This window comes from Pseudoliparis swirei, chromosome 6, assembly GCF_029220125.1.
Source record: "Pseudoliparis swirei isolate HS2019 ecotype Mariana Trench chromosome 6, NWPU_hadal_v1, whole genome shotgun sequence".
Taxonomy (NCBI): Eukaryota; Metazoa; Chordata; class Actinopteri; order Perciformes; family Liparidae; genus Pseudoliparis; species Pseudoliparis swirei.
The window spans coordinates 5343248-5356747 of record NC_079393.1 but is presented as its reverse complement, the minus strand read 5'-3'; the positions used below and the strand labels follow the sequence as shown (position 1 = coordinate 5356747).

The 13500-nt window shown below is 44.6% G+C and overlaps 1 protein-coding gene across 1 annotated transcript in view; it reads left to right on the top strand.

Annotated features, from left to right (window-relative positions):
- The first annotated feature begins 3928 nt into the window (after positions 1 to 3928).
- LOC130194874 (unconventional myosin-IXAa-like) overlaps positions 3929 to 13500 on the top strand; it is a 118197-nt gene continuing 108625 nt past the window's right edge. The window contains 1 exon segment of the mRNA XM_056416083.1: positions 3929 to 4230. The gene's annotated coding sequence lies outside the window, so the exon portion shown is untranslated.

Sequence of the window (13500 nt, the reverse complement as noted above, 5' to 3'; positions counted from 1 at the left end):
ACTTGAACCCCCCGAAAAATGTGCTTTAATTCCTTCCATCTGCTCTCAGTAGACGGTCAGAAGCCCAAAACAACATTTACAATGTTATTGTACGATACAGAGTTTCTCAGATTTGCGGTTGAGTAGATCTTTTACATTGCAGCCATTTGAAATGTGTCACTAATATCATATTAAACATTGCTGCATTGCATGCCTTGCTGGAGTTATCAATAAGCTTTAGAGACATGTCAGTCAACTCTAAAAAATATAACGTAAATGTATAAGTCGTTATATTATTGGTTCAACAATTGCCACAGAGTGTCAAAAGCACAATGTAAATGTTTCTTTTTACTTTCTCGTTAAAACAGTTCTAGAAATAAGGATTATTGTTGATAAACCAATAACTATTTAAAGAAATGGTTCTTTAAAGATCCCTGGTTTGGAAGGTTCTTTGTGGAACCATAAATGGGGCCTTAAAGAACCATGTTTTGAAGGTTCTTTGAGACACCTTTCTAGGTTCTTTGAAGAACTATTTAAGGAAATGGTTCTTTAGAGAACCCTGGTTTGAAAGGTTCTTTGTGGAACCATGAATGGGGCCTTAAAGAACCATGTTTTGAAGGTTCTTTGAGACACCTTTCTAGGTTCTTTGAAGAACTATTTAAGGAAATGGTTCTTTAGAGAACCCTGGTTTGAAAGGTTCTTTGTGGAACCATGAATGGGGCCTTAAAGAACCATGTTTTGAAGGTTCTTTGAGACACCTTTCTAGGTTCTTTGAAGAACTATTTAAGGAAATGGTTCTTTAGAGAACCCTGGTTTGAAAGGTTCTTTGTGGAACCATAAATGGGGCATTAAAGAACCATGTTTTGAAGGTTCTTTGAGACACCTTTCTAGGTTCTTTGAAGAACTATTTAAGGAAATGGTTCTTTAGAGAACCCTGGTTTGAAAGGTTCTTTGTGGAACCATAAATGGGGCCTTAAAGAACCATGTTTTGAAGGTTCTTTGAGACACCTTTCTAGGTTCTTTGATGAACTCTTTAAGGACATGGTTCTTAAGAGAATCCTGGTTTGAAAGGTTCTTTGTGGAACCAGAAATTGTTCTTCTATGGCATCACTCTGAAGAACCATTTTCGGGTCCAGCAGACACCTTCATGGTCCCGTGTGTCATTTCCCTCTTGAAGGTGGATCTGTTTCCGTGGTGATTGTTTGTGTTTTATTGCGTCACCATGTCGGCCGCCTTCATCGCGAGGCATAATCGGGAAACCGTGACGCAAAACAAAAAACGATTGTGAATTTTAGAACAGTGGCATGACCGAGGAATCCTGGGAACCGAGACGACGGGTATCACAGCTACCGTGCGTCGTCTCAGTTTCTCAATTTCTGAAGAATAATATTGTTGTTTCTGTCGTGTTCATTGGGGACAAAGGCAGCAAAAGAAAAGTCTCTAAAAGAAGTGTATTATGTTATTGAGTTAGTTAATCGGTTATATTGTCCGCAGAATAAAAGTTTTGAATAGCTGCCGTATACACACTCAACTATCTCAGAACGTCTCTATTTCCACTGTAATTAGTTCCGGCTTACATTGTTATTCCTTGGAAATGATGAGGAAATTACTGGTGGTTAAATAAAGAGAGTCGATCCCCTGCACACGGAGAGGCATTATCCAAATTAATTAAATATTTAAAATGCCAAATACTGAATCCTTTATTCATGTGTGTTGTTGGCCTATGGAAGGAATCTTATTTTAAACATATGACTCTCAAAATACTGAAATCTGCCCCAAAAAATACTTTTTAAGTGTAGGTATAAAGGTTTTCTAAAAACCCAAACTACTCGCCCCTTCATGTTTTTCTTTTTTTTAATAGATGAAAAGATTCCACTTCCATGCCAGCAGCAGGTTAGCTTAGCTTAGCACGATCACTGGAAACGTGTCTAAGGAAAGTGACACATTGTGGTTTTTACACGTTTAAAGAGTTATTTAATCTACACGAGACAAATGTACTCATAAATCTGGACATTTTAAAGTAAAATAAATGTCCAAATGTCACACTTGCTAAAATACAGGGAGGCCCCCCCATTTAATGTTTTTGTTGTTTTTCATACTCAGTTCCCTGGTTTACGGAGTGTGTGTGTGTGTGTGTGTGTGAGATCTGTCGCTGCCCCTCACACACACACACTCTCTCAGTAAATCCCCGGCCAGCAGGGGCGTCGTCCCCGGCCATCGGCCCCCGGCCATCGGCCCCGGAGCGGCTCATCCGAGACCCGCTGCTGGATCTCCTCTCATTAGATTCACCATAACGTGTTATTGTGACTCCAAAAAAGGAGTTGGATTTCACTCCACAGCCCCACGGCGACAACAACACACTGACAACACACTGACAACACACCGACAACACACTGACCTTTCAACTGACACATCCAGCATGACAGGGAGGAGAGAACCTGTTACTCATTCACTCGCTCACTTCCCCGTGTGGACACCGCGGCCTCCAGCGCTCCCTGAGTGCGGAGCACACACACGGGTTGATATCACGTATTACAATTCATCATGAGCGAGTAACTGTGATTAATATCCATCCTCCGGGAACCATAAACGTGCCAAAGAAACTTTGACCTGATGGTGGCGCTAAAAAATTACAAATTAGAGCAGTGGTGTATACCCGCTAACTCTCTAACTAGTCATTTTGGGTTAAATACACAGCGCTGTGACATCAGTGTCTGATTTAATATCGAATATATACTATTATACTATCGCCGGGATTAAAATCTAAGATTAAGAATACATTTGCACAAAGCCACGTCTCTTGGTTTCCGACAGCATTGGTATTAGGAGAGCCTTTTATTATTTATTTTATTAGCATTAAAAACATTCACAGTCTAGTTTCCATATGTACATATTACTCCTCCCATAGAATCACGAAATCCGACGTCTTCAAGTAACATGTACACAAAAACATCTTAACTTGTAATATAGATGCTATGAAATGTGCACCAAATAGCAGAAGAAAGAAAATGCTTGTTTATACTGACGTCGTCACCTCCAAGGCTTTGTCCAAATATATATAAATATATAAATATATATATATAAATATAAATATAGAAATAAATACATACAACTATATATAAATATATATATATATACATAAATATAAATATATAAATAAATACATACAATATATATAAATATATATATATACATAAATATAAATATATAAATAAATACATATATATATATATATATAACAATTTTTTCCCAGGGAGAGTGCTTGAGAAAATAAGATAAAAGCAAAGTGGATCAATTAATAAATAAATAGATTAATACAGCGAACAGTGAAAATAGAAACAAGTTTGTTTTTTTATAAAACCTCTTAAGCCCCAGTTTTATTGGATTACTGTTAATTTCCTCCTAAAAAACAATAGTAACCGTGTGTAATGTAGTATTTTTATTTATGTTATAAATTCTAGAGGGAACATAAGACATTGCTGAGATGTTTTCACTGCTATACCAAACAGTAAGTCATTTAAAATGATGTGTGTGTGTGTGTGCGTGTATGAGTGTGTGTGTGTGCTTTGGGGAGGGGGGTGTCCTCAGTCTTGGCCACACCCCACATGTCATGTCAGTCATGTGGCTGAGTGACTCTGCCTGAGAAGAAGAAGAAGAAGAAGAAGGAATACAATAAAAAAGATCCCTAATTTAATTGGCAATTCCCTTTAAAACAATTACAGTTCTTCCTCACAGAGGGTCCTCCATAAATCCCACCCGCCCACATCGACTGTGATATAGCTCCCACCCCTAGGGCCCTGACGTGGACGCGCAGTGCGAGTGCGCGCGCGCGGCTACGACAGGCAGGCGATTATGGAAGAGAAGAGAGAGAGAGAGGGGGAAGAGAGAGAGAGAGAGAGAGGGAGAGAGAGACGACGTGACGGGAGCACCCAAAACAGAAGCTCTCAGGAGTACGACCCGCACACAAGCACGCGCACACACACAAACACACACACACACACACACACGCACACACTCAGAGACGCGAAACAGCAGAAGAAGAAACGTCTGGGTCCTGTCTGTGGATACGTGGTGCCGACTGTTACGCGCCGCAGCGTTTCCCTGCGGTAAAAGAGAGAGAGAGAGAGAGAATCCGCTTTTCGGACCGGGAGGCGCGCGCGAGACTCGCTGCTCTTCTTCTTCGTCAGAAAAGAGGGTTCGTAGCGGTCGAGATTTACGGAGCAGCGGAGGACTGACGGCGCGACGGAGGAGGTGAGCCCCCTTTCTTCTTCTCCTTCTTCTTGTTCTTCTTCTTCTCTTCCTCCCTTTCAAGTCCTCGCGGTGTTTGCGTTTCGCTGTCAGTTAAAACGGAACCAGCGGCGCTCGTGGGGCGGAATGTCAAACCGCCGCTTTTACGACCCGCTCGCTGTCCGTCAATCTAAGGTCTAGCCCCCCACCCCCCCATACACACACACACACACACACGTAGCGCGCGTGCCTCCAGCAGCAGCCCCCCCCACCCCTCCATCCTCGGTGAAATCTGTCACACTTTTATCACACAATGCGTTAAAAATGTGACGTTACAGATGTGACCCCCCCCCCCCCCCCCCACTGTGTCTACTGGACGTCACATCTGGGCTGCAGCAGTTTTTTGTGTGTGTGTCTCGCGCCCCGCGTGCAGCAGTGTGACACCGTTCAGGGCTCGATTCATCCAGAGCTGGTCGGGCTGTGCTGTCGCAGAGGAGGAGGGGGGGGGGGGGGGGTTGCAGAGCCTTTCGTGCGTGTGTGCGCGTGTGTCAGTGTGTCACATTGCTGCGTGGTGTTGAGAGCTGTGACGGACGGTTGTGGCATTCTTCGTCATGTGAGGCGTTTACTGCCTCTGCCTCGCTCTCTCTCTACCTCTCTCTACCTCTCTTTCTCCCGTTCCCTCCCCCTCTCTCTCTACCTCTCTTTCTCTCTCTCCCTCCCTCTACCTCTCTCTCTCTACCTCTACCTCTCTTTCTCCCTCTACCTCTCTCTCTCTCTACCTCTACCTCTCTTTCTCTCTCTACCTCTCCCTCTACCTATCTCTCTCTCTATATATATTTATATATATAAAAAAAATATATATATATAAAAATATATAATGTGTTTTACTGCAGCTGGTCACCAGGATGTTCAGCTGCTGTGCACTTGTACTCCAACCCCATGTGTGTTGCTATGTGGATGGAGTGTTATGTTGTTGTTGTTGTTAAAGCCACCATGTGGTCTCCTGTTGATCACAACAGACGGACACGTCCTGTCCAACTTTCGTTCGTTCGATGGACAGAAACACTCCAACCTCTCAGTGGCGGCCGTTGAACTGGTTTCCTCCACTGTGAATATTTACTGGTTTTCTTCGTCACATGTGATATTAAGCTCAATGTGATTTTGGACTGTTGGACGTTCAGGAAAAAAAAGGCGATTTGAAGTTGTCATCTTTGGCATTCCTGCTGTCGTCAAACCAACCGATGAGCGGATTGTTCTCGAAGGTAACCGACAGATGAACCCACGATGAGGAGATCTGTGGCAGCTCTTTAGCTAAATGCAAGTGTCTGAACACATCGAGTGAAGCCTTCACACGTCGGGGAATCGCTGCGTTCCAAATTGCTTGTTTTGATATCGTAAACGAGAAGAAGAAGAAGAAAAACGCTCATCGGCAAAGGAAACAATCGCACTTTTTTTTTTTTTTAAAGGCAGATAATTGGAACAATGGAGCGAAACAGATTCAGAGCCGAGAGACTCGGCAAAGTTGACGTAAGACGGATCTGGAGATAAGGTGTGAGTGTGTGTGTGTGTGTGTGTGTGAGAACACGTGTGTGTAGTGGATTACGTGTTCATGTGCTAAAACAATAGTAACTGTGTAAATGTGTATTTTGTTTACGTGTGTGTGTGTGTGTGTGTGTGTGTGTGTGTGTGTGTGTGTGTGTGTGTGTGTGTGTGTGTGTGTGTGTGTGTGTGTGTGTGTGTGTGTGTGTGTGTGTGTGTGTGTGTGTGTGTGTGTGTGTGTGTGTGTGTGTGTGTGTGTGTGTGTGTGGCATCTTAAATAGCGTCTGCCTTTGTCCTGTCACAGGCGAGAGGACTTGAGAAGTTCCTACGGGGAAGTCGTCGGGTTTCCATTGTCATCACCGCCGTTGTTTGAGAGTATCCAAGTCATATTTTTTAGACGTGAATGGACTCTTTCAAACCTTTTCGTACACCTTGGCGCTGCAGCGAGAGCGTTTTTTATTCTTTACCATTTCAAGGAACGCCTTTGATGCTTTGTACGCGTTGTGTTTTCTTTAAGCGTGTCCGTGACGCTAAATGCATCAAAGGAGTGTTATCTTCTCCTCTCCAGTTCTACCTGTTTTCCTCATTCGTCTGCTGGCACTGCCTCCTGATTTCCCAGAATGCCTTTCAACACGTCCCCGGACATGCTGAGCATGATCCGGTTGCATTGAGCTGCGTGTTTGATGTGTAGTTTGTGTGTGTGTGTGTGTGTGTAGATCTAGCGGAGTGAGAAAGAAGAAGTCCCACAGCCCACATTAAAACTAAACCGTCATGATGCTGCAATGCATTCTGGTCAATTGAGGAGTAATGGACGTGTCTTACTGGATCCTCCGCTGCGTCTTTGCCATGCAGCTGTTCCAGGTTGTGAGTTGAGCGTGTTCTAATGCCAGCCTTTATTGAATAAGTTCACTCTCTGAATAAAAAAAACAAACATCAGCCATTTCTTGACATTTCTTGGATGCAGCTCATGGACTTCGGCCTCATCTGGTCACATGTTTTCCACTCTAACTATTCTCTACTGCTCCGAGCATAAACATGCACTCAGCTGCATAAAAAAACAAACCTCTGTAATTGTAGCATGATGAAAAGGATCCTGCGTACTTCTCCGACTGCGACTCGCCCCGCTGACCTCTGTGACCTCTGTGACGCTCATGTGACGGGAAGACTTCGACGTCACGTTGGCGCCGTTGACGCCTCGAGTCTTTTTAAAACGCCGACGTCTCATCACGTCAGAATCGGACGACCTCGCACAGCCACGTCCTCTCCTTTAAAAAAAAATATATATATATTTCTTCTTACGCTTTTCATCCACAGACGGGGTTGATTCACACGTCCTTCGCGTTGTACTTCGGAGGAACTCTGTCCAAAGAAAAGATGAAGCCGGCTCCAACAACACGAGGATAACTTTCACTTTTCTTTCCGCTCCTTCGAAGCCGTTTCCGCGGTTCAGTCGGTGTCGCTGGCACGGATCGTTCCCGCGATGGCAGAAGACCGTTTGATTCCTCTTGCTCCTCGCGGGCCGCTGCCGTTTGTTATTCCTCCGGCTGTTCAAAAAGCCCTCTGTGAATGTCCTGCATCCGTTATCGCTTCTCGCATCTCTTTTGTATTATTCGTTTAAACCTAATTTCTACGGCTGCCGAGATTTTCTCATCGCGCATAAAAAAAACAAAAATACGCCTCTGTTTGCGTCTGCCGAAGTCGTCGTCGTTGTTGTTGTCGTTGTGAAGGGAGCGAGTCTTGAATGGTGTTTTTAGTGCAACAGGCGTCTGGCACTTCCTGGGGCGTCCGGCAGCATCGCCACGCTCCGCTCCGTCCTGGTCGGCTGATCCCAGATGGAGAGACGAGAGGAGAGAGTTTGTCAGCGGTGATTAGGAGCAGGCGTGTGTGCATTCACAGGTTGAGAGCCGACAACTCTCTTTTTGTCTCTCTCTCTAAACGCTTCTGTATATAACGGGCGGAGGCAACCTGCTTCACTATTGACACACAATATGCAAGAGAGGTGAAATGTTGAAATGGCCTGTGGGCGATGTTCCGGGTCTGAGAAGTGAAGCCAATGGGAAGGCGACCTTAAACGTGTCATTCTCTCTAATGGCCAGCAGGGGGCGACTCGTCCGGTTGCAACAAGAGCGTGTCGTAAATCGTGGTCCCGTTTGGAGTAGCATTGACAATGAAGCAGGGTACGCTTTAGGGGGCGGGGCTACCTTATGATTGACAGGTCGCTACCACAGCGTCGTCAGGGAGTCTGTGTTTTCCTCTTCTAACTTCAGCCCTTTAACGCCACACACGGAGGTTACTTGTAACTCTTTTTGGTAGCTTTTAAAATGGCTTGTCCGGCGTCTTAGCTCCGCCCTCTTTTGTCGCTCCCGGTTGCAAAAAGCCAAGATGGCGACGACCGAAATGCAGAACTTGAGGCTTCAAAACTGCAACCTGCTAAAAAATTCCCCACTCGGCCTCTGATGAGCTCTGATACCGGATCTTTGTCCTTCTTTACATTATTATATCAGTTTATTGCTGATGAACAAGATTTGTCCTACATTTCTTATTTATATATATTTATTAAAAAGTATTGTTTTGGACCCCCAGAGTATTGGGATCCTGTCAAAAGCAGCCAATGCAGTTGTAATAGATTACATAGATACTAGATGCATAAGGTGTCATTCTGGTATCTATGCAAATTAACGATCAGTTCTTCTTCTTCTTCAGATGGCGTTATTTACATCACTATTCATGCTTCGAGAAGAAATAAGTGAACATTTTGCTCTGATTGTTGTCTCTTGCGGTAGTTTGTTTTTCGGGAGTCCCTGTGGAGGTTTAAGACCCGAGCTTTATGAAACCGTAACTTCCCCTCCTCGTCTTTTTTCTCTATTCTATCTCCTTCTCCTCGTCTACTTCTGGGTGGTTCGGTGCTCGGAGATCCCATCCACACGATCCACACGATCCACACGATCCACACGATCCACATGATCCACACGACCCACACGATCCACACGACCCCGAGCATTAAGCTCAAGTGTCTTTGATCAGGTCCCTGAATCCCTAAAAGCCTGGAGGTCAGCGTGTGAACGCTCACCCCGCACCGGGCGAAAGGGCAAGAAAAGGGAATTTTCCGGCCGCAATCAATAAAATATGATGAATTATTTTGTTTACCGACTCGGGGAAGCTGTTTTTCTCTCTTTCTCCGAGCCAAACCGTGACCATCGCCTGCCGGACGTCAGTTTTGAGGAACCCGAAGAAAACAACAACAGCGGGAGGCTCGGAGGGTGGAATGCGCAAATTGCACTGAAATCAAAATAAACGCGATTTATTTCATATTAATTGTCCCAGACGGTTGTGGGCGAGTATAAAAAGTAGTGCTGTGAAAAATAACGCGTTAATTCAATTACAGGTTTAACTAGTTTTTTTTTTTTAACGCATTTAACGCATGCGCAGAATGAGCTTCCAATCCGTCTGTTGTTGGTTGTCGGGACGAAAAAAAAGTCACTTGCAAAATGAGCTTCCAATCCACCACTTCAATCTGAACTCTGTCCGCTCTCATGCAGACGGTCGTGCTGTTCATCGGTAATGATCCTTCCGCAGGTTCACCTCCGGAAACCTTGTTACGACTTTTACTTCCTGTAGATCAGGGTCTCAACACGTCGATCGCGACCTGCCAGTCGATCGCGGCGTAGTGTTGGTAGATCGCATGACATTAAAGAGATTGGCCCGCCCCCTGACATGTTCTCTAGAGCACGTCTTTGTTCTTTTATTAAACTAAACGTCTGTTGGTGATCGTATCTCCACAGCAGCATGTCATTTCTGTCTCTTCGCGTTGCATTAACACTTATCGATCTCCGTCTCGCGCGCCACAGAGCTCCGTGCGTGCGCATCGGGACCGAGCAAAAAAAAGTCACTTGTCAATCTGTCCACCTGTCCGTGTCGGTGAGGTTTCAGCTTTGCAGCGGTGTCCCCGCCGTCCCTTTCATCACGGCCCAGTTCATGAAGAAAACCCACACAGTCAGTTTGCCTCAGCAGCTGCTAGAGGAAGACTAGAGGCCTTTAGATTGTATCATGATGGAGTTAATGGTTGACAAACAAGAGAAAAATGCTCTGTTTAACCCTCCTGTTACCTTTACATTTACGAACATATTTTACCATCGGGGTCAATTTGACCCCAGCAATTAAAACCTCCAGAAAATTATTAGAATTAATATTGCTTCCCAAGTTTAAGTGTGAGGTACTTTATGTTTGTTTGTTGACTACCTAAATAGCCCTTTAAATATATAAAAAAGTTGATATTTCTGATATGTTTGACACAGTGAAAAACAGCCTGGGGTCAAATTGACCCCAAAGAACACCGACATTAAACATTGAATGGGGTCAAATTGACCCGAAAGGTAACAGGAGGGTTAAACATTCTGTTTAGGATGAAGATGTATTAATGTTCCATATGGAAGAAAACTGCTAAATAACTGCTGAGTTGCAGCACCATTGTATAGAAGAATGTATAAATGTATATATCCGTCTTTTGTCATAAATCTCTATGTTCTCACAAAATATACCGAGAATATCGGTAATATGTGATTAATCATGATTAATCCACAAAAACCTGTGATTAACCCGATTAAAAATTGTAATCGTTTCACAGCCCTAATAAAAAGACATGTTGGTTGTGCCTGCAGCTGCTGATGCTGCAGTGTGAGTCTCGCCGTGCAGCAGATTGACAGATGGAGCTCAGCGAGCCACTTTCCCCCCGAAGCCAGACGCGGTTTCTATTTTTTTTCCGCCTGTGGAAAGAAGAAGATGGACAGAATAAAAAAGCCTGAGCGGGTAAATCAGCGGGGAGAAAAAACACTCTCGCTCCTCTGACATCAGCACCGTGTCATTTTGGAGGCGGCCGACGGCGTCGCATCTCCCTGGTGTCTGAGGGCCTGAGCGTTGTGCGACGGCCGGTCTGCAGACTCGGGGAGGCCGCCGCCGCCGTGTCGTCCGCCGTGTCGTCCGCCGTGTCGTCCGCCGCTCGTGTCGCTTTCCCCGAAGAAGCTTGTCCTCTTCTTCATCAGCGTTTGTCTCACATTGGTGTGCCGCCTAGTTTCCGTCGCCGTGGACCGGCTGCAGGTCTTAAAAAGCCAAATGGACGGCCTGCATGTGGCACGCTGGCGGAGGGAGGGGGAGAGAAAGGGGGGAGAGGGGGATAGTGAGAGAGAGAGGGAGGGAGAGAGGCGATAGAGAGAGGGAGAGATATGGAGAGGGGGAGAGAGAGAGGGGAGAGATACGGAGAGGGGGGGAGAGAGAGAGGGGATAGAGAGAGAGAGAGGGGGGAGAGGGGGATAGTGAGAGAGGGAGGGTGAGGGGATAGAGAGAGGGAGTGATATGGAGAGGGGGGAGAGAGAGAGGGGAGAGATACGGAGAGGGGGGGGAGAGAGAGAGGGGGATAGTGAGAGAGAGGGGGGAGAGAGAGAGAGGGGATAGGTGGTGCAGGTGGATGTGGTGTAGACCGCCGCGTTCGGGCTTCTTCTCCTCCGCCTCGTTCACGTTTCTAATCTAATTTGAGTTAAACGCGTCGGAGGAGCTTTGAAATGAGATTAGGACCGTTTCACAGAACCGTCGGCATCCTTCTTTCCTCTTGATGAAGACGTCATTCTTCTTCTTCACGTTGTGTTTTAGTTTCGGCTCCGGCTGTTTTCCGCGTGTTCCTGACACGAAGATGTGCACGACGTCGTCAGTAACAGTTAATCCTAAAAGATTTAACCTAAAAGAAGTACGAGGTCGACGACCTTCTTCGAGCTTTTACGAGAATCCAGATTTTTTGTCCGTGAACTCTCGTCTCCTCGCGGTGAAACACCTGCAGGAGACGTGTTTTTAGAGCAGGAACGATTCATTGATTTATCGATGAGCCGATCGACATTTTGATAATTGATTCTTCACTTGAGATATTCATCAAGATCAAGGATTTCAGGAGGATTATCTCGCGCAGAGATGGAGATGGACGTGTTTTGTTATTGATCTGCGACTGTCGGCCGGCTTCGTCCACGACACACGACCGAGGAGACCAAATAATCTTTTAATTTGGCGTTAGTATGTATAGCCTGAAATATTTGAATGACACCAGAATAGAGCTGAAGCAGAGACGATCAACTGATCAGTCCATCAATAATAAAAAAATGAATAAATTGGCAACTATTTTGATAATAGATTAATATTTTTTGTCGTGTTTCACTAGTTTCCGTTTCTCCGATGCAAATATTTTTCTGACTTTTACAATTTTTTTTATGAGAGAACATTGTTGACAGATGTAATAAAAAAATTACAATAATTGTTACTTAATAGAAACAAATGGGCCCTTTTTATGTATGTATATAGAATCGAAGAAGAAATATAAGCTATACAAAACAATACAAACGTGAATCCAACATCTTAAAGGAGCAGTCTGCGTCGTGTTAATGAGGCAGCAGCTCCACCCTCTCTCCATCCTCTCTCCATCCTCTCTCCATCCTCTCTCCACCCTCTCTCCACCCTCTCTCTATCCTCTCTCCATCCTCTCTCCATCCTCTCTCCATCCTCTCTCCACCCTCTCTCCACCCTCTCTCCACCCTCTCTCCACCCTCTCTCCATCCTCTCTCCACCCTCTCATCTGGAAACCATGATGAAAGCTTCCCCACGTATAACGAGCTCTCCCATTGGTCCGTGGGGAACGAAGGGAGGCGGGCGATTGGCTTGTCGGTTAAGGTCAAGGTGAGCACGGTGGGGTTTAATTTAAGTCGGTGCAGGTGTGAAAACCGGCCTGCTGTTGCTACAGGGGTGTGAATGAAGGGTCTTTGAGTCATGACACACACACACACACACACACACAATTAATAACCTATGTACACATTCAAGCGTCCTCTTTGTCTCCCAGTCTGTGTTAATAATATCTACCGGTACTTTTAATAAAAAAATGTGGTTGGATGTTGTGCAAGCAGCACACATAGTACATGCAATATATATACATATTTAACATAATGTAACATTTTTGGCCCACTAGGGTCTCTGTAGTGTTTTGTTGCGTGTTGTTTCAAGCTCTGTCATGAATTCAACATCTGACACGCGTGTGACGACAGAGATTAGTATTATCTTAGATATTAAACTAGTATTCATCGCGGGTTTAGCTGCAAATTATATTGCCAGATTTTTAAAAAAGGGAAAAAAAATCTCGCAAATTTAGCAATGTACGAAAGCAGTTCGCCGAGATGTCCGTAAATGTCTTAACCTAAATATAAAGAAATAAAAAATACGATGATTTATAAAAAGAGGAGGCAATCCTCTCATTGGAGAACTTTTAAAACAGAGAATCCTAATATTTGTTGATGTTTTTTTAATATCTGTAACGTTCCCTTTAGTTAAATGCGTGTGTGTGTGTGTGTGTGTGTGCTTTGCATTTAATGCAATCTCGTTAGTTTACATATTGGCTTGAGAAAATGACATTTTAAGCTGATTTAACCCCCCTCCCCCCCCCCCCCCACGCACACACACACTTGGCAATCATTGTAAATAGACCCGTCTCATGAATGAAGTGTTGTTACCGTACCACGCGTGTCACTTCCTGTGTGCAGAGGAGATTTCGCAACTTTTGATCTTCTGAGAAAAAAATGAGGTCATGCAAAGCAGAACCATCGGCGTCGGAGATTCATTTTCAGCACGCGCACATATTTATGTAAATTCACTTTTATTTGACACAAATAGGAACAGGCACTTCATTATATTTCAAATTCATTGGATCCTCGCTTCAAACCCCATCTT